Genomic DNA, 19858 nt, shown 5'->3' with positions numbered 1-19858 from the left:
GAGAGAGCATGCATGAGTGGTGGGAGGGGCGGTGAGAAAGAATCTTTAAGCCTGACTCCCTGCTGAGCCCAGGGCCTTACCTGGGGCTCAATAAATAAATAAATGAATAAATAAATAAATAAATAAAAATTAAAAAAATTAAAGAAAATTGAGATGTGGTGAACTTATTCTACATTTATTGGCAGTACTTTTTACTGCTTATATTTTAGTGGAATCATGTAATACAGCCTTTATAGTGTAATATGAATGCTTTTAAGCAGGGCCTTTTAGACACTATGACAAAGTTAGCAAGGTCACATCATCAGTAAATTTTCTAGAATAGAGAAGCGTTAATTGCTTTGGTGGATTTAAAAATAAAGTGATTTATTTTGCTCTCTAATTTCCTACCTGTATGCAGTTCAGTTATTAGAAGGTGTGGGCATATTTTCCTCTAATCAAATTTTTCAAACCATCTCTATTAAGAAGTCAGTAAAACAAAGTATTGAAATGCAGATTGCATTGATTTGCTCCATGTTATTGCAAGGTAAGAGGAAACAGTTATCTTAGGGTAAATCAATATAATCTACATTAAAGTACACTGTCTCTTAGAGTGCCAGGAAATATTCAGTGATCTCCATTATAAAAGTGGCCATTGTGACCACCTTATGCTGTCAGTCCTTAAATTTATATCCCTTGCACTTCAAGGTAAGCAAGATTTGTAAACTTTGCACAACCTAAATTTAGTTTCCACTGAGTTTCCTCTCAGTGTTTTTAGTTTCTGGTCAGAGAGGGAAGCAATGTCTAGTTAATTTTATTGTAAATAAATATGAATATCCAGATTCTAACTATTATATCTTCAATGTATTGATATCTTTATATCACCACTATCCCCAAACTCATACTGTTATTATAATTTTGGTTATTATATAATTATGGTTCTATTAAATATTACCATCTCCCAAAATAAATTTATGGTTTTACTCTGACATTCTCTCTAAAAAGTCTCTACTGGTGGAGCAGGTAATCCTTAACATTTCTGCTTCAGTAAGTTAAAGGAACTTTTAATCATTCTGCATGCAATGCAGAATTAATTTCCTTGTATGAATAAAAATGATTCTTGTAAACCATTGTTAGGAAAGTAAAAAACAGCAACGTTGCAACTATTCCAGTCACATAAAACTGATTCTTTTACATTATAAATATATAAGAAGAAAACAAAGTATAAGAAACTTAAGATGTCTTTTAATTTCTTTATTGTGATAGATCATAAAAATTTCTACATTGTTCAATTTATAAATCTTTCCAAGGTTTTCAGTAATAAAAGGACAGATGTATTTCCATGTCACAAAAGATGATATTGAGCATAAAAGATGGAGGTATGAAAAAAGCAATGTCTATGAGATCATGCCCATTACTGCTTGAATGAGAAGTCACTTTTTGTCTGCCTGTCTTGAGAATGGGGAAGAGAAGAGGAATCCTGGGCCTTGTAGAATGTTTGAAATAGTAAAAACATGATGTTAGATGAGTCCATAAGCACAAATATTTTGTAAAGCTCTTATCAATTACAAATTTGGAAAATTTCAAATGTGAAATTACTTTAAATATATGTTATTATAACTCAAATATGCATGCAAAATTGCTTCGCAGTCAAACTAAACATTGCTGTTGAAGTGTGTTCTTTCACGTTTTATATTTTCCCCATTTTACTTATTGTAGAACTATTTATTACCTGTCTATTTAAGGGTCATTTTCCTCTTCTAATTTATTAGAATATCTTCATTTTGAGAAAGGCATCTCCCAAAGCTCTAGGAAGTTGCACCTCTCTGCAAATCCTCAGAATGAATAATACCACTTCCAATTCAATAATAGTAATCCCTTTCCCTTTTGTCCATGATTGGTTTAAACACAGGATGTCATTAAATTCTGATCAATTAAATGCCTGGTGATATCTGATGAAAGAACTTAAGGGAAATTTTTCCTTCTTACTAAAAAAGAAACATACTAAGAAAAAAATTGATCATTTCACCTTTGACAAAAGGAATTTGAGAAAGTTATGGCTGCAGTGGGTGCCTCTATCTGGTGACCATGTGTGTAGAAAAAATGTACTAGCAGTGGCAGTAGAAACATAAAAAGTAAAAAAAAAAAAAAAAAAAAAAAAAAGAATAAGGAAACATACAAAAACCAGGAGATGGAACCATCTACCTTCAGATTTCTTACAAAGTAAAATAGTAAATCTGTGTACTATAAGATAATAAATTGCTTAAAACTTTTGGATATTATGCCACTCACACTCAAAACTTTTCAGATTTAATGAAGTCCACAAATATCCCCACACATTCATAATTCTCTTAAAGATGAATTCACCATATTCTCACAGGGGGAAAGAAATCATCAGGGGAAATTTTCTACTCTTCCAACAACAATATAAATAGTACAGTACCATCCTTGTTCTCCCCTATCATCTTTAGAAGCTTTTCTTTTACAATGAATCTTTACTTGGAATCAAAGCCTTAGAATTAAGCCCACCACTTGTGATTTTGTGAACCCCTTTAGACATTTTTTAGGACATTTTTCTTTAGGTTGTGTTCTCTTCTGTATTAACAATGCCTTTCTGTCTGTGGATCAAATCTACCATCTTCCAGTATCTCACACCAAAACAGAAAGAAAAAATAATGTAACCACCGCTAGATTCTATGTACCCTTCCAGGTTTATCTTATAACAGAATTTTTTTAAAGATTTTATTTATTTATTTGAGAGAGGGAGAGAATGAGAGAGACAGAGAGAGCATGAGAGGGGGGAGAGTCAGAGGGAGAAGCAGACTCCCCATGAAGCAGGGATCCTGATGTGGGACTCGATCCTGAGACTCCAGGATCATGACTTGAGCTGAAGGCAGTTACCCAACCAACTGAGCCACCCAGGCACCCGTCTTATAACAGAATTTATTTAAGGTTTTTATACTTTTTTTTTAATACTCTTCTTTGCACTCTCACCCTTTAACCCAGTCTTCTGCTCTAACGCTCCCCTTGCTTGAAAGCACACCAATTTTCTTCATGTTGAAATCCCAATGGTCCCTTTGCTGTTACCCTTTTATTTGTCCAGTCAACAGCATCCCAAATAGGCAATACCCTCCTTTTGGAATACTTCCTCTCTTGGTTCACTTGACCCATACATTTCCAGTTTCCTTCTTTAGATTTGGCAGTTCTATGTAATTTCCTCTTCACCTTAACTATTCCCGTAAATGTTAAGTTTTCTTAGTAGAACTCATCTCCCTTTCTTTTCTCTATCACACTCTTTTCCTAACTGATTTCATCTATTCCTAATTTATGTGTGATTTTTTTCCAAATGACTCTCTAGTTCTTTTTCCAGACTAGAGCTCTTCACTGAACTCATAATATGCTTAACTATCTTCTTGAGATTTTCACTTGCTTGCCTCATAGTCATTTTAAATTTTAAAACATACGAAGTAGAAATCAAGACATTAGAAACCATAGTTTTTCCAATATTTTTTTCTGGCTTATTTTTTGCCTGCTTATAGCATGTAGTAGCATAAAGTTAGTAAAATCTGATCAGTAAAAGAGGGTTTTCCTGATGTAATGTGCAACTTGGAATGGCTTGCTCATTTCTTTCTTTCTTTCTTTCTTTCTTTCTTTCTTTCTTTCTTTCTTTCTTTCTTTCCTTCCTTTCTTTCTTTCTTTCTTTCTTTCTTTCTTTCTTTCTTTCTTTCTTTCTTTCTTTCTTTCTTTCTTTCTTCTTTCTTTCTTTCTTTTCTTTTTCTCTTTCTTCTTTCAAGTTTGAATGGGCCATAACCCTAAGGCAGCAGTATGTCCCAGGTCTCAGACCCGCAAGTTAAGCATTTCAAAGTGAGAGTAAATAGAGACCAGGGCAGCGAGAGTTGATATTTTGCAGAGGTATCTAAAAGTGGAGCTTATTTCATATTTAGAAATCTTGGAAACTTATGCAGTATCAAGAAGGAACAGAAATTGAACCTCTGGAAATATAGCCAGGGATTATTTCTCACTGAAACTCATTATTGACTTGAAGTAGAGAGGCTGACTGTGCTTAGCAGTTAGCATATCAATCCTGATGGAAGAAAAGGTTTTTGTTGATTTTGCTCATTTATTTCTGTTTGTTTGTAGTCCCCAGTGCATGTGAAAGTGAACACAGAAATCAATCATGGGGTAATAAAGAAATAGGGCGATGAATAAAGCAGGGAATCTGATCCAAGCACAGGTAGATTCACTTGTTAATGAAATTTACAAATTCCTTCTTGTTGAGAAATTAACTATGTATCTCAAATATCCATCAGTGAGTTACATGTCTGTTAGATTTGCAAATTTATCCCATTCTGAATTTCAGATTTAGTCATTCTCAATTATGTTACTGTCTACACAGTCCTGAGATAAACAGCTCCTTTAGGTTTTGCTATCAAGATAAACGTAACATATGAAACATGGAATAAAAATTTCAATGCCCTTGGTAATGGACTTCTAAATCACAGTCTGAACAAAGCCTGGGAATTCATGATTAAATTACATAAATAGTTGATTTCTAGGTTCCTAGCAAAGAACAACTGTTTCTTAACTTGATAAAATGGTATGTTTCTAGAACAAAACTGAGAGCAGAGAGAATACTCTCAAGAGTCTACTTGAGAAACTCTCATGGTCTCAATTTATTTGTTCATTTATTTATATTTTATACTTCTATTTTTCACTGGGTCTCATTAATTTAACTGTTCCTGGATAGATCACATGATAAGTTTAAGTTTCATTTTTCAAAAACGATTGCCAAACATTTCTCCAGATTGGTTATATCATTTTACATTCCCACCAGCAGTATATGAGAGTTCCATTTCCTTCACAGCTTCAATAACATTTTGGAATGGTCAATCTTTTTAATTTTAGCCAATATAATGCTTGTGTAAGGGTGTTCCCTTATGATTTTAATTTACATTTATCTAATGAATAATGGTGTTAAGCATCTTTTGATACTTCTTATTGTTCTTTTGTGAATTATCTTTTTTTCATAATGAGTTGATTTGTACTGTTATTATTGACTTGTAAGAGTTCTCAAAGCAAGTCCTTTATCAGATATGCATGCAGTGAATATTTTCTCCCAGTCTGTGACTTGCTTTTTCATTTTCCTATTGGTGACCTGTGAAGAGCAAAAGTGCTTAATTTTGATGAGGTTCAACTTCACAAAATGTTCTTTTGTATGTTGTGCTTTGTAGTCTATTTAACTAACTTCTTGCCGACTCTAAGCTCACATAATTTTGTTTATGTTCTAGAAGTTATTTTCTTTTCCCTTTGTTTTTTTTTAATTTTTAAATGCTTTCACATTATAAATGGTTTCCTTCTTTAATTGACATAAACATTAAGATAAAGATTTATTTGTCTGTTGCCAATTATATCTTATCGTTTTTTTCACAGATAATAGTGAAGGTGATATAAATAGCTAAATGATTGTGGAGATCTTACCATGATCTAGAACTCTTTTACCTGAATTATCACATTTAGTGCTAAGGAGAACTGTAAAGGCACATTCTAACAGTCCCCTTTATGTAAAACAAACCAAAGTAGAAAAAGGTGGTGCTTAGACTAGTAAGTTGCACATATGGGATATTTCCAAACAGCACAATTTCATTGCCAAACTGCATTTCATTGAACATATCTCTCAAATGTATAATTATTTTTGACCAATATTTCAGAAACTTTCCACTAGTTTAATAGGAAAAACACATCTACAACTTTTGATGATTGGCCTTAAACACTCCAATTAATATGTATTTTAAAGTTTTAAAAATTCGTATGAGAAGTGATTTCTACTTTAAGATTTTTATTTATTATTTATATTTTTGTTTTGTTTTGTTTATATTTTTTATTTGTGGGGATGCATGTATACATATTGGGTTTTGCTTTTGCTCTTGCTTTTTACAAGAGAAGTTTTAGTACAAGTAGTCAAGGACTTGTCATTTCTGTATTGAATTGGTCCTTCTGAGGTGGGTGCTATGTAAAGGTGTAAATACACCAATCCAAGTAACCTATTTTAAGAAAAGTTTTTCATAAGTTCCCCAAAGATATACTTAATGTGTTTAAAACAGTTCACTTGTCTCTGTCTTTCTTTGTGGGACAAATGTCACATATGTATCTGTAAATCCACACCATCAGCAGAATTATATATACTCAGTCATTACTCATTCAGTTCTTCTAATTCACTTGACAGTTGACACTGGTTATAGGTTTTTCCACTCATTTAAGTGAATTTACATTTATTTTTCCATTATTTGTGGACATATTTCTATACATCGAAGACAAAGATGGATGGAAGTAAGGTAAATGGCAAAGATTTATGTCAAATATACCTAAAATGATTTCTATAGTGACATTTTATACTCAAAAATAATCTTTAAAACTTTTCTAGGGTTTTAGGGGAAATGCTATAAATATTTGGAAAGTATTTACTGAATAAAAAGTAAATTAATTAACTGAACAATTTTCACTACACATTAATTTGAATATTTGCCATAAAAATAGTTGAAACCATCATATTAGTACATCATACTGATTAAGACTCTGAGCTTTGTATTCAGCTATGTCACTTTGATTAGTTTTGGAGCAAGTCATCTAGCCTCTTGCTCTCAACTATCTATCCTGTAAAATGGAGACAGTAATAACATGTAACTCATTGGATTACTATGGTCTTAAATAATTTACCTATGAAACACTCTGAAGAGTGCTTGACACATACTAAGGGCTAATTAAATGTTAGCTGCCATTATTTTTATAGATTTCACATCTTCGGAAAACAATAAAAAGCCCTGTGTCTTTTTTAATTAGTATTTACCAAAATCATATAGAGAAGTATATGATTAACTTCAATTAGCATTTAGAATAGATTGAGTTGCAAATCCCATTTTATTTTTTTTTACTTTTTTTTAAATTTTTAAATTTATTTTTTACTCTTATGTTAATCCCCATACATTACATCATTAGTTTTACATGAAGTGTTCCATGATTCATTGTTTGTGCATAACACCCAGTGCTCCATGCAGAATGTGCCCTCCTCAATACCCACCACCAGGCTAACCCATCCTCCCACCCCCCTCCCCTCTAGAACCTTCAGTTTGTTTTTCAGAGTCCATCGTCTCTCATGGTTCGTCTACCCCTCCGATTTCCCCCGCTTCATTCTTCCCCTCCCACTACCTTCTTCTTCTTCCCATTTTATTTTAAACAAAAAACAAACAAACATTTAAAGGCTTCCTATCAACTAAAATTTGTGTTCAAAATCGATGACTTTATCTCCCTCTCTACCTCTGTCTTCTCTCACCATGTGAATATATTATTATTCCCTACAAGCCGATATTTCTCAAAGTATAGTCCTCAAGCCATGTGCATCAAAAGCATCTAGTTGTTTATTCAAATACTCATTTCAGGGTCTCATTCTCAGAGATGCTAATGAGTTGGACTCTGGGAAGACTGAGGATTTATATTTTTAACTCTTACTCCATGTATCTTATTTACACAAAGCTTTAAAATTCAATATTTTGGAAGACTGATCTATCTATTATTACCCAAATGTTTATTTCTTCTTAGTTGATAAGTGCCCTCTGTATGGAAAATATCCGTTTTAGTAATTATGTTCAATCGTCAAAGAATGCCATAACTTCACTATGTTTCATATATGCAGCATTATTTCATATTTCAGACCACATTCATCTTTCAAATTTTGACTCACATCCTATCACTTTCAAGTCTTCTACAACTTTTTCAAATCTTATGTGAAAAACACCATCAAATCCTGCAGAAACTTCTCCTGTATCCCATGTTATCCTGCTTTCTCTTTTTATTCTAACTTGCACTAAGTTAACAAAGTGAAGAATAATGGAGAGCACAGCAGTGATGATCAGACAGATGTGGGTTTGAACTGATTGTGCTAATTACTGCAGAAGTTACTTGGTCTCTCTGCTCACTCTTTTCATTTTAAAATATTTAAAATATTAAAATATTTACTATATTTAATATTTTAAAATATTTACTAATATTGCCATAGTCACTAAATTGATTATGATCAAATATAATTTATATAAACTACCTAATTCATGCCTTGCACAAATTAGTCAGTCAAAACATTTACTTTTCTAGCCTTTCACTTCATTATTCTTTAAAGGATTACATGTGAGTAAGCGAGTGTGTGTGTGTCCCTAACTAGATGCTTAAACATTTGGGTCTTTGCATCTATAACCTAGAACATAAATATTCATAAAAAAATTAATGACCATCGTATTCAAAAAATTACTTAGAGTGTCAGAGCAGTATTTATCTTTTTTGAATGCTAAAATGCATGATGATTACTTATTTACATGTATGTTGTCTTCAGTAGGCTTGAACTCCTTATTTGTGTATCTCTATAGCCTCTTGTAGAACATGGTGTAAAATAAGAACTTTATAAGCATGTGTTAAATGAATGAATGAGAAATTCCAAAGAAATTTTGAATTCAGTAACTTGTTTAGTTTTGGAGTAGAGTAATGCATTTTTGTTTGTTCGCTTTTATCTAATTATTAGTGTAGGAATGTAAAACAATTAAGATCTCTACACATTCTTTGCTATTTAGTTTAGCTGTCATGTCACCCACTCTTTATATGTAAAATCTAGCATCTGGGAGCTGCTGGTTGGGTAAATGAACAAACAAATAACTAAGGTTGTGGATATTTCACAATCCCAACATCGTGGTATTAATTTACAAAATGACATTTGAGATGGGCTTGGAGATAACTAGTTCAAAGCAATTCTGTCCTTGTTTAGATGTAAGAATTGTCAGTTCAAAGAATGAGGAGATTTATCCAAGGTCACAAATTATTTACTTGGAGGACAAAAAAAAAAAAAAAGGACATACATATGAGCATCTTTGTTCATTTATTATAACAAATATTTTGTATAATGGAAAACAGAAATTTAAAATAAGCACGGGGCACCTGGGTGGTGCAGTTGGTTGAGTGACTGACTCTTGGTTTCATTTCAGGTCATGATCTCAGAGTCCTGAGATGGAGCCCCACATCCATCTCTGCACTTAGCACAGAGTCTGCTTGGGTTTCTCTCTCTCCCTCTACCTCTGCCCCTCCCTCCTGCTCTCTCTCTTTCTCTTAAATAAATACGTCTTTAAAAAAATAAGCAATATGATAAACTTGATATTGTACATATATTTTAAGAAAGCATAAAATAAACACTAAAAATTACTTTTTCTTTCTGTATATAACTATATGTAATTACACATGATCAGAAAAATGTGGACCTACAAGAGTAAGACTCAGAATAAATTAGCAATAATCAAGTTTTTAAATTTTGTCCCTATATTTATTATTTTGGCCAAATTTATTATTTTTAAATTTTGTCCCTATATTTATTATTTATCATTTTGATAAAATGTTGCTCACCTGATTCAGATTCTGGACTCTATCTTAAGAGATTATTTAGAAGAAATTCTAAATCAATAGCTAATGATAATGATATCATTAGTGATTGAATTTTGCACAAACTACTCTGGGAATAATGACTGTGGATAATGGATGGAAAAAAGTAAGGCAAAAAGCTGTCATTCTTTTAGTTAACATAATTTTCACATGAAATCAGTATATGTATCATTTATGCTGTTAAATTAACATTCATTAAATAACGTTTACATAAGAACAAGTATCAGCCCTTTTTAATTGTTAACAAAAGTGAGATAATATTTGTTTAACTGCTGTGGTCAAAGTTATAGTCTTAGACTAATTTGCAGGTCTGTGGTATTTAGAACATCATCCATCAAGTGTTTATCATATACTTACTCTATGCCCTGAACCATGACTGACCCATTCTAAGTAAACTTCAGGAAAACGTTTGGAGGTTGGTACGAATCTTCACTGGCTCAGAATTTCCTCAAGTACTTCTCAAAATGGACCCTTACATACACTTTTCAATGTGTAGGAGTAGATTAGTTCTTAGGAATTCTTAACACAGGCTACTGGGCTTGCATATACTAAAATTTGAGTTCAATTGGATTGGAAAATAAAACAGATTTTACTTTTTCTTATTATTTCTTGCTTAATTAAAACATTACATAATTGTGATGAACAGTCCCTTCTCTGTTCTCTAGTCTCTGAAGACTGAATAATTTTTTTAAATTATTGAAGCATTAGCAAATTTTAAATTATGTACCTTATCCCCAGCAGCCAGCTCTACCATGCTAATGGAGCATATATATCCTAAATTACTTGCAAGTTACTAAAAGAGATAATTTTCCTGAAAGATACAAGGACAATTTTCCTTCTTACTTTTTGTATTTGAAGGACCAGAACATTATGAAACTTGTTTCTTATTATGAGTATTACCTTATTTTGTTTCTGCTGATTGTGGAAAAAATAACAACAAAAACAAACCCTGAGTAAAAAAAGAAACTCAACAAAACTTGGTTCTTTAAAGCCTTTGAATCTGATATAAAGCAGTATTGCTATGTATCTATGCATAATTTCTATAAGAAAATCAGAAGAAGCAGTTAACAGCTATATTACAGTCTTAATTCTAGGTTTATTTCTAGCAATGTTCAATGAAAGAGATAAAAATTGTGCCTACAAGTATTTGGAATGCCTTAAAACAAGTAATTTTCAAATTTGAACAGTTAACATGTTTTCAAAGAGCTTAAAAGGAAGCAACTTATTATCTGTAGCATAATTACCAACCAAGCAATTAAGCCCATTAATTGGAAAGTATTATGGCAAGTATTATGGCAAAGTATTATGGCAAGAACAATAGAGAATACCAATCCTCTGAACAATGGGGAATACCAAGTTATGATTAGACATAGTTTCTGCTCCTTGGAGTTTATAGATTGATATGGCCATAAGACATGCATATATCAACATAAAGCTTTGGGTCTTTTTTAATGGACTAAGAGGGACTCACTAAGTGGAAGTGTCCACTAATTTTAAAGGGTAGGGATGAAGAAGAAAAAGTCCAAGTGACAGGTGAAGGCACAAACAGTGGATAAAGGTGTTCAGATTCAAGGAGACTTACTGAGATCTGCGCATGGACCCTCAGAACCACAGTGGTAGGAAAAACTAAGGAGGCCATAGAAAAAACTTTTTCATTCTACAGAATTACCATTCCAGTAACTTGTCCACTGACACAGTGAGCTAAATTACACTGGTTCTCAAAGGGTAATGAAACAATCAAATATCTTGAATAAAGTATACTATGTTAAAAATAAATGAGAAATGATGGGGCGCCTGCATGCCTCAGTCCATTAAGCATCTGCCTTCAGCTCAGGTCATGATCCCGGGTCCTGGGATCGAGCCCCACATCGAGCTCCCCGCTTAGCAGCGAGTCTGCTTCTTCTTCTCCCTCTGTGATCTCTCTCGCTCTCACTCTCTCTCAAATAAATTAACATCTAAGAAAAAAATACATGACAATGAAAGAGATCATATTTTCATGTGAACCATATCAGAAGCTAAAATGTATAAACTAAAAGTTGGTTCAAAATGCACCTAATTTCAACTAAAGCTGAAATATGTAAACTTTGACAGCTGTATGTGTAAATACACAGTTATTTTTTTATTACAAAATGTGTTTGTAACAAAGAGCTAAAGATTGTATCCTCTTGTGGTGTTTCTATTTTAGGGAAAATAATACAAAATTCTGAGGCTAATTAGAACAGTATTGCTCCAAAGCCACTGTAAGGATTTAGAACTATGGTACATGATTTCCCAGATGTATCGAAAAACCTACAGGATTTGCAAAAGAATTTAGTCACTGAATTATATTAAAAGACATGAAACACAAGATAAATAATATATGTTTATTATTAAAGATGTGAATATTGAACAAAAAAGGGACAACTGTCTATACTAAGCTAATTAATTTTTCCTGGGGATAAGGGAGATCTGTTGTAGATCAAGATCTCAATGTATATAATACTCAGATTAACAACATTTTTCCATAATTGGATTTTAAATGCCATTACCAGATTGATCTGCCACATACATAACATAATAAAAGAGAAAAGTAAAAATATACTTCATATGCACATTATTCCTGTTTTTGGTTTGTTTTATATTTCTGTTTATAGCTAAACATTTGTTTTACCTTACACTGTTTCTTTATATTTTTTTAAAGATTTATTTATTTATTTGAAAGAGAGAGGGAGAGCAGGGGAAGGGGCAGAGGGAGAGGGAGAGAAAGAATCTCAAGCGGACTCCCAAAAGGTGTTCAATCTCGGGACTCCAAGATCATGACCTCAGCTGAAACCAAGAGTCGGATGCTTAACCAACTGATCCACCCAAGCACCCCTTAACTTGTATCTTTAATTATTATTATAATTTTTAGAGAGAGTTTAAAAAGCCCTATTTATTTTGCTATAAGCTTTTAGGCTTTTAGTAAAAATAGCAATCTGTTATATAAATTAGAATAAAATGTTTTTTTAGACAAAACATGTTTTCTTATTATGGTGTTTTAAGAATTTGGAAACATCTATAACCTAAAGAATTATAACCACTATATGGCTTGCCTTAGTCATCTTTTTCCATGCATGAATAAAAGAAAAATTCATTTCATAAGGTCCAATTATCAAAATTTCAGTTTATGTTATTCTTCCCTAGAGTCAACCATTAACTATTCTGAATTTTTTAAATTTAATTTTATTTAAATTCAATTAATTAACATATAGTGTATTATTAGTTTCAGAGGTAGAGTTCAGTGATTCATCAGTCTTATACAACACCCAGGCCTCATTACATCACGTGTCCTCCTTAATGCCAATCATCCAGTTACCCCTCTCCCCCAACCCTTATTCTGAATTTTAAAAATGAGTTCTGCTATATAACTTTTCAGGATATGCTGTAGAAACAAAACATTTTTTTTAGCCATTTAAAATATGTTAGATATTTTTAACTTTTTACAAATAGTTCTAAACATCAAAATAGTTCTGAAAATTTTCTTGATATTATAGTCAAAATATGAACATTAATTAATTAATTTATTTATTTATTTTAAAGATTTTGTATTTATTTATTTGACAGAAAGAGAGATAGCGAGAGCAGGAACACAAGCAGGGGGAGTGGGAAAGGGAGAAGCAGGCTTCCCACCGAGCAGGGAGCCCAATGTGGGACTCGATCCCAGGACCCTGGGATCATGACCTGAGCCGAAGGCAGATGCTTAATGACTGAGCCACCCAGGCGCCCTATGAATATTAATTTATATAATTATAGTGTGACCTAGGTACATCCAGGCTTGTTCTATGTGATGGAGCTATAAAATTATTTGCTTTCTGAAACTTTTGGGCTTTTTTAATTTGAATTTTTGTGTCTTTTCATCATTGATAGACTCTTGAATTCTAATTTGAAACTTCTAATTTGTAGTGGGCTTGGAAGCCAGATAAAAACAACAAAAAAGCTTTACTAAAATGCATAAAAGAATAAATCAAGTTGAAGAATATCTAAAGTATTTTGATGTTGTTGTTATTGTTAGAAAAATCTGTCTACATATGGATAGACTATTTTTTCCAGACGTCTGAGATTTTAAACAGATGTTAATGTGTGTGTGTACCAAGCAAATTTTTCTGTTCATTTAATTTGATGATTAATAAGGAGAAACTCACAAAATGGGTGTTTCAGATAAAATTAACTACTTCCCCTTAAAAAAATTCAGGGTGTCTTAATTTGGGTTCCCCCAGAGGCCAGCCCTGAAACAAGATTCTGACTGGCAGTTACTTTGTTAGTGGTTCTAACAACAACAAGTCCAGGTGAGGCAATGTCAAGAACAAAGAGAAACGAGTATCTAGGGGGTCTCAGTGACCAGCCCATTGCTGTGGGCAAATGGGGACACTCGGCCCATCAGTGATGTGTGAGAACACACTTTAGAGTTATTCACCTTAGGGATGAGAACTAGAGCAATTTACTTACGAATGCCCATCAATCAAAGTTTGAAGACAACAGTTGAGGAAGGGGAATTAGGGTAAGGAAGTGGGAATTTAATTTCTCAGCACTTCCGCCTTTGAGCACTTTTCACCCTGTGAGTGAAACTTAACAGGTAGAGAGTCATAGTTGCTCAGAGTAAGGAGCTGTCCACCTGTAAGAGAACAGTGAGGGCTGAGTACATAAAAGAATACCACTGACTGGATCTCCTGCAGAAGGTGAAGATAGAATATTGAGACTTTCAGGGTGGGTTAATAAAAGAAAAACACTAGGATTCTCTGGTGAATGCTATATTGAATTATGTTTGCTTGATCTATTGTAAATGTGTACCAAATCTTTCCTTAAATATCACTTTTTTTCTAAATATTAGACCATGGTTGTTTTGTCTCTGCTAGGAAAATCAAGAGGTATCAGAGAAGTGAAGCAGGGAATGACTGGGATGTTCAAAGTGAAATGAAAGTGAAACAGAAAGCATCACTGATGTTTCTAGGTCCCGACAAGGAGCTGAAATCAAGTACATAGGACCTTGTGAGTGTACAAAGTTAAAAAACAAAAAATTGAACAATACACTTCTCACCTGCCATTTTACATTACTGAGTGGAAATAGACTTTTAGAATTACACAGAATGTTCTTTAGGTTTGTTTCAGTAGCTTCTGTGTTACAAAGAGTGGCTTCGGTAGTTTTCAAGGTAAAGCTAGGATGGCAGATTTGTATAATGAACATTCCAAATGACATAAAGGTAATGATATGGAGGTACTGGAAGCATGTTTGCATTATTGAAAGTGACAAATATTAATTTAGTGGATAAGCAATCTGTCACCTGCTTGGGACATAGTCTTACAGCTGTGGGAATCAAACTGAAGCATGACTTACTGAAAGTCATTCCAGAAGCACCTGTTCCAGACAAAAGGATAAATTACTTTTATTCTTAGCTTATGTGAATATTATTTGAAATGTGTGGGTCATTTGCCACAGATTTGGCATCATTAAGAAGACTTATCAAGATCACAGATGTTGGGCTCACTAAGGATCAGAAATGACTGAGCTGAATGCAGAGAAAAGGCTTGCAGAATTAGATAATGAAGGAGAAAAACTCCCTTTGGGAGCTTAATATTTTGGTCAGTTAGATTCAATAATATTAGATTTTCTGCCTTATGTGAGAAATATAGATTATGAAAGCGAGGGCTTCTACATCTGGTAAGTATAGGTTTTAGTAAAAAATTATTTTTTAATAAGAGTAAAACAAAGACATTTAATGAAGAAATAAATGAACAAAGATTCTGTGTGATGCTTTTTTAGTCAGTGTTTAATAGTGTTTTATTTGCTTGCACAGGTCAGTTTTAAATTGTTCCTCTATAATTACTGCGTAGTTCTTATCCATACATAAGAAGTTTAATATGTCAAAATATATTTCCTTTTTTATATAAAAGGTCTATGATTTCTCATATGGCTTTTTATAGAGACATAGATTTTTAATTGATATGTATTATGGTGATGATAATAAACACAATTTAATAATCCTCTGGAGAGAAAGTTATGAAACCTCTAAATGCATTCTTCAATGGAATTTAGAGCTGTAGGAATCTAGTTCAGAAAGTAGGTATTTGCCAACTGTGGCTTAAAAATAATAATCACATTTCACAACTGTTAATGAGGTAATCCTTTTCTGAAAATTTGGTCAAGTAGTAAGTTATTGTCTAAGCTACAGAGTAAAATGAACAAACACAAAGCAACACACACACATATGGATACATATATAATCTCCGAGCCTCTAATCTGAAATGCTAAAACGAAATTTCATGGCTGTCTGTTGGCCTAAAAAAATTAGAACTATTGAAAAATTACTTCATAAAATGTATCATTACCCAAATATTTGATGTACTTTAGTGGTCAAAACAACTGTAATTATGTTGCTCCTCGAAAACCTTATCTTTTACATAAGAGTGTATCAACTTTTAAGATTTGCACCGTACGTGTAAGGGGACAGAAAAGATATGATTAAAGAATTCTAAGCTAATTCAGGACTAAAATATAAAAAATAAGTATTATAGAAGTGAGTAATATTTTATTGATATTTTTCAAAATATTTAAAAATTACTTAATTAACAAAACTGGGTAATCATCGCAATTGAACAAAGTAGTGGTCTATAGATTACAAAATGTTTAAAAACTGTACGAAGTAAACAACACTAAATTCTTATCTGAACATTAAAACCACTGCTAATTTCTAATATGATGTCTCCACCTAAGATGTCTCTCCTGAGTCCTGGGCTACCATGACTAGTGAATGACACTAGTCTAGAGATAGTGTCTTTCATTTTCTTTCATCAGAATGACGAAGTCTAGTCAATTTCACCCCTAATTAATCCATATTTTGGGTCCTCTGTCATCTCTGAGATTACTAAGACTGCCTCTAAAGTGGTATCCTCACATCCGATTTTATTCCATTTTCTTTTTTTTTTAGATTTTATTTATTTATTTGACAGAGAGAGAGAGAGAGAGAGAGAGAGAGAGAGAGAGACCAAGCGCATAAGCAGGGAGAGCAGCAAAGGGAGAGGAGAAGCAGGCTCCCTGCTAAGCAGGGAGCCTGATGCGGGACTCAATCCAAGTACCCCAGGATCATGACGTGAGCCGAAGGAAGATGCTTAACCAAGGGAGCCACCCAGATGCCCCTTTATTCCATTTTCTACACTGAAGTTCACAGTGATATTTCTGGAGTAAAACACTGATAGTCTGATTCCCTTAAATGGATGACATCAAATCATCTATAGCTTCTTATTTCTATAATCCCCTCTCTTACTATTGGTCCTATATCTTATATTCCATATCCAAAAGATGCTGAACTATTAATGCTCTCTCCAGTCTTCAATCATTTGAAGACGCCATTCTCTCAGCCTGGATTATCGATCTCTGCATCTTTGTTTGATTATTTTGTTCTCATCTTTAAGATGAGATGGACGAGATGGATATTTGCGCTGAATTATATAAATTCCATAATGTGGGCTTTGTAGCCCTGTCATTATGGTTTACTCTTAAATTCTGCAACACAAAAAACTGTGAAAAATGTAAGAAATATATTCTCTTTTTTAAATTATGTTTTCTTCTCTTTTTGGGGGTGATAGGGGCAATTCTAAGAGTTCCCAACGCAAAAGTGCTTGTTGAGAATTATTATCAGAAATCTTTATCAATCATCAGTCTTTATTTTTGAGTCCTTTGCACATAGTACCATAATCTATATGGTTTTCATATGTCTACCACACTGGAAGTATTTATTTTAACTTCAGGAAATATGAAACAGTAATAATACATTAAAAATGGGTGAGTTTCAATGAAGAAAAAAATCTAATTTTGAGTTGTCATGTAGGGTTCATGTCAGGCATCTAATCTAATATGTGAATTTAATGCTGGTTGAGTCATGTTAGTTGATTATGGACCATGTATCATATACATCACTCCAAAAGTCGTTAAAACTTTGAAGGCATAAATCCTATCAGTCTTATAGTTCAGGAAATTGACACTCAGGGAGGCTGATTAACTTACCCCATGCCATAACCTAAGTTTTGAGGAGCAAACACAATTTTTGAAAAATCAAACCATTGCACTATTCTGTCACCATGTGATCAATCTAAGCTCTTCTCAAACATTACACTATTTAACCAAATTAATTTACTTGTGTCTCAAAAATATACACAGAACCTTTCATCTCCATTGAAAGTTTATTAGCCTTCTTATCAATATTATACATACAAAGTGGCTAGGGAGAGATTTCTTTATTTCCAATTTATGATTCCAAAAGAGTTACTCTTTATAGGGATGTAATCTCACACATTTCTAACTAGTAAAACAGCCACATGCATGGACAGCTTCAAAAATAATATCCATAAGGGATAAATGAGGGAAATGTTTCTTTCTATACACTTTCCAATCTTTACAGGTGTAAAGAGTAATTGTGACATAGAAAGGCCATACTTGGTGATAATATAGCACAGGGAACAAATCCTCAACAAAGTACCTTAGAAAGCTAAGAAAAACTGCAACTAATCTCGCTGAAATTGATGTTTAGAAAAAATGTCTTAGAAAATGCCAACAAAACAGTTATAACTAAACTAATAGTTGTATTCTTAGTTCAAATACCTTTTCTTTCTATGATATGAAGCACCACTCTTTTACCGGTAAGTAGAAAAACACTTTGCTAATTTCCTATCATCAAAAAGGCAACACTAACTTTCCAAAGGGAGAAAATCCTGTATGTTTCCAAGTATTTGATAATGTAGAAGAAGCTATATGAACTTTTATGCTTAAAGACACTTCCAAATATTACTTAAGACATTTAAAATGAAACGTGGTATTTCATTTTATCTTGATTGCAGTCTCTACTGCTTTTCTAGAGAGAATCCAATTGCCTTGTTGCTTTTTTCTCCCTTCTCTCTTTTTATTTTCTTTCATCTTTTTGGCTGTATAACCAAAAGAATCAAGTTTTTTATTAACTTAACATATACTCAAAATTGAATAATTTACTGGAGTTGGTCATAATATATCTACTCTCCATATATTTATTCTAATAGTTTTGATTATAGTGTATAGTTCCTTTATACAGAGATCAAATTTTTCCCATTACATGGAAAAAATGATATATTTTCATCTGGTTAGTTTAGATTTTTCTTCCTTTTTAAATTGTTATCCGTTCTTTCCTAATATTATAATATAATATAATATAATATAATATAATATAATATAATATAATAATATATTGCTTTCTTAAAATAATTCTTTAAATTGAACCACAGCATGGATAAGCAAGTAACAATGCAATTGCACAAATACAACATGATTGTTTTGGGGAAAATAAGATCATTTATACAATTTAGTTTTGTTATTTTCTATATTCTGAAGGATTACAAGCATTAAGTTTACATTTGTAGAGGGAAGAAAAAACAGCAGTATATCTGAAAAGCAGGCATGGACAAGTAGCAAATATATGCCTTTGATTTAAATGACAGAAATAAATTTGCCAAAAGCATAGTAATATTAGTAATGTTTAAAGTGACCTGTATTACTTGAAATGCAGGTTCAATATTTTTCAGTTTGATGAGGCCATTCAATGTAAAGCATAAATGAAAATAAGTTATGTGCATAATATCCATAATATAATTTGCTACATTAACTCTTGCAGATGTGGGTTAATATTTTATTTGCATGTATCCTCAAGTCTGTCCTGTCCTTTGCTTGGATTTATCACAAGTCTGCAGACATGGTTTGCTGCTGGAAATGGACATGAACAATTAAATTTTCAGTCTGAAATGCACTGAAAGATTCCACTCCAGCAGCATTTGCTAAGCCCTTTGGTAGCTGTACTGATAAGGTAAAAAGAGGTTCAAGAATGAGAAATCTAAAGTGGAGATGCAAATCTCATGTTTGGTTGCTATATTGTTATCTTAGAATACGCTGGTCCTGACTGGACTCAAACTAGTTTTACCAGGAGAATGAAAAAGAAAAGAAAAAGGGGTTATGGTTCTCTTTCTAAACTGTTTTACATTCATTTTTTAGTACACCTTCATTATAGTGAAAAAACAATCTCATTAATATATATTTAAAGCAGTTTTTGTTTCATAAATTGTTAAACGCACGGACTTTAAAAATGCACTCCATTTATATTTCCAGTGGGTGCTCTCTCCAGAAACACACACACACACACACACAGCCAGAAATATATGTCATGAATTTATGCCTAAATGGTGTCAGATTATGTTTAATAAATCTTGTCAAATAAATTCGTTGAATAAATATCGAGCTCTATATTTAAACAAAGGAGGGATATTTTTAAATATTTCTGTGATATCTAAAACAATTGATTGTTTTAATTTACATGTTCTAAGGATGCTGGTCCCTTTACTATTTATCAAAATTTAAAAATATACAAACATTCAAAATAGTGCA

Source organism: Mirounga leonina, unplaced genomic scaffold (assembly GCF_011800145.1).
Source record: "Mirounga leonina isolate KUSES-001 unplaced genomic scaffold, KU_Mleo_1.0 Mir_176, whole genome shotgun sequence".
NCBI classification, from domain to species: Eukaryota; Metazoa; Chordata; class Mammalia; order Carnivora; family Phocidae; genus Mirounga; species Mirounga leonina.
This window is presented reverse-complemented; position numbering follows the sequence as displayed.